Source organism: Herpailurus yagouaroundi, unplaced genomic scaffold (assembly GCF_014898765.1).
Source record: "Herpailurus yagouaroundi ecotype Mexico unplaced genomic scaffold, PumYag 163, whole genome shotgun sequence".
Classification (NCBI taxonomy): Eukaryota; Metazoa; Chordata; class Mammalia; order Carnivora; family Felidae; genus Herpailurus; species Herpailurus yagouaroundi.
Window position 1 is genome coordinate 40282748 of NW_024412404.1, and position 2702 is coordinate 40285449.

At 49.2% G+C, this 2702-nt stretch overlaps 1 pseudogene; it reads right to left on the reverse strand.

Annotated features, from left to right (window-relative positions):
• Positions 1–461: 461 nt before the first annotated feature.
• Positions 462–1178, reverse strand: LOC121037470 (SWI/SNF-related matrix-associated actin-dependent regulator of chromatin subfamily E member 1-like; annotated as a pseudogene).
• Between the last annotated feature and the right edge of the window lie 1524 nt (positions 1179–2702).

The following is a 2702-nucleotide window of genomic DNA, read 5'->3' on the forward strand; positions in this document are numbered from 1 at the left end:
GAATTTCCCCCTTTTTGGGCCATTTTAGGGACTGTGACTGATTGTAATTGGCCAGTTAGGGTCTGTGGTTATTTCGATGTGGGCCGCTTAGTGGTCAGTGGTCGCGTGGGCCCTTTGGCCTTACTCAGGTTTCCACTGCTCAAGCCTGTTGCCTAAAAATGGCCTCTACAGGCTCTATCCCTCTACTGTTCTCTTCTTAACTCAGAAACACTTTTTTATTTATAAAGTTCTTTCTTTCTTTCCTTTAATGTTTATTTATTTTGGGGAGAGAGAGAGAGACAGGGTGTGAGCGGGAGAGGGGCAGAGAGAGAGGGACACACAGAATCCGAAGCGGGCTCCAGGCTCCGAGCTGTCAGCACAGAGCCCAACGCGAGGCTCGAACCTACGAATGGCGAGATCAGACCTGAGCCAAAGTCGGACGCTTAACTGACTGAGCCACCCAGGTGCCCCTGAGAAGTTCTTTAGAACGCATAACCAAGGCGCCATTTCCCGACACCTGTCGGGAAAGAGACATCTGTCTCTTTGCTCTTGTCCTCTGGTATAGGATCTCGTGGTGGCCCTCTCCTGTCGCATGTGTTGCTCCTCAAGCCAGTGTCACTATCACTGGTCGCCCCTCCTGCCCACTCTCCCCGTCCTCAGGAGCAGATGTGCCTTCTTCACCACTCTCTAGGCTTTCTCGTTTCTTCAAAGCGCCTTCTCCGTCTCCAGTGGAATTCTCTTTCTTGTCTTCTTTCTTTTCTGTGGTTTTCTTAGCTGCTCGCTCTTCCTCAGGAAGTAATACTGCTCTGACCCCGTTTGACTCGCTCTGCCACCTCTTACTCCCTCTCTCTAGCTTTTGCAGTTCTGTTCCTCTGCCTGTGCAATTTCAGCTCTAATTTTCTCTGTATCCACGTCCATCTTTGGACCCAGAGCCTTTCAAATTCGCTGTTAAATGAATCTGTGCTTTCCAGGAACAACTTCTTCTTCTGGTGTTACTCCTTTATTTGAAGAAGCTCAGCTTCTAGTTTTCACTGATGAACAGTTAAGCACCGAACTTGTTGTTTGAGGTCCTGCATTCTGGCTGTTGTGACAACCTACGGAACATCTGGTAGCACACTCTCACCGGGTACTGCACCGAGGAGGTGTCGGTCTCCCTGGGAAGCAGTAGCTGGATGCTTCATTGACCAGCCACCATCAAAAGATCAAATAGGAGACAGGGCGCCTGGGTGGCTCAGTCGGTTAAGCGTCTGACTTCAGCTCATGTCATGATCTCGCAGTTTGTGAGTTCAAGCCCCACGTCAGGCCAATAGCTCAGAGCCTGGAGCCTGCTTCGGATTCTGTGTCTCCCTCTCTCTCTCTGTCCCTCCTCTGCTCACTCTATCTCTGTCTCTCAAAAATGAATAAATTTTTAAGATTTTTTAAAAAATAAAATATATGAAGAACTCTTAAAACTTAACAATAAGAAAACGAAGAATCCGATTTTTAAAAAATAGGCAAAAGACGGGGCGCCTGGGTGGCGCAGTCGGTTAAGCGTCCGACTTCAGCCAGGTCACGATCTTGCGGTCCATGAGTTCGAGCCCCGCGTCAGGCTCTGGGCTGATGGCTCAGAGCCTGGAGCCTGCTTCCGATTCTGTGTCTCCCTCTCTCTCTGCCCCTCCCCCGTTCATGCTCTGTCTCTCTCTGTCCCAAAAATAAATAAACGTTGAAAAAAAAAATTAAAAAAAAATAGGCAAAAGATCTGAAAAGAATCTTCACCAAAGAAGACATGCAGATGGAAAATAGGCACATGAAAAGATGTTGCGTGTCGTTAGGGAACTGCAAATTAAAACAATGAGTTACCACTGCACACCTGTTAGAATGGCCAAAATCCAAAACACTGGCAACCCCAAGTGCTGGGGAGGATGTGGGGCAACAGGAACTCTCGCTCACTGCTGGTGGGAAAGCAAAATGGTACAGCCACTTTGGAAGACGGTTCGGCAGTTTCTTCCAAAACTAAACATACTCTTAACATACGATCCAGCAATTGTGGTCTTTGATGTTCACCCAAATGTGTTGAAAATCTATGTCCCTATAAAAACCTGCACTCGGTTGTCTGTAGCAGCGTTTTTAAATTGTTATTGCCGGGCAGTTGACCCACAATATCGTCCTGGTTTCAGGTGTGCAATAGTGATTCAACACTTACAGACATTATGAAACGATCACCACAGTACCTGTAGCTACCAGCCTGTCCTCTGGTCTTCCTTTGAGACCTCTGCTCTCCGGGCTCCCTCTTACCTTGTCCTTCTCCTCTAGTTTGATCTCAGGGGTGGGGTTTCCTTCGGCACTGCAGGGGGGGGGGGGGGTGGGATCCTCTGAGCCCAGGGGCCACCTCTGCCATTTGGGCAGCCCCGTAACCCAGGCTGGCAGCTGCTGTCCCTATCACTTCGATTACCCCCCTCCCCCAGTTTTGCCACCTTACTTTTTAGCCTGAATTCCAGCCCCTACCTTTAGGAACTGTCATGTGTTGAATCCCGCCTGGGGGAGCCCCTTCCTCTTCCCCAAATGGGAGGTATTCCATTACAGGGTAAAGTGTGGTTTAAGTAGCTGTAGAGAAGCGTGACGGAAAGTCTGTCAGTTGGGCTGGACTTGCCAAAACTTGGTGTAATGTGGGGATGCCAAGGAAACCTGAGCAGAGCCGAGGTGGGGGCAAGTCAGGATGTTCAAGGTAAGAGGCAGGAAATGGT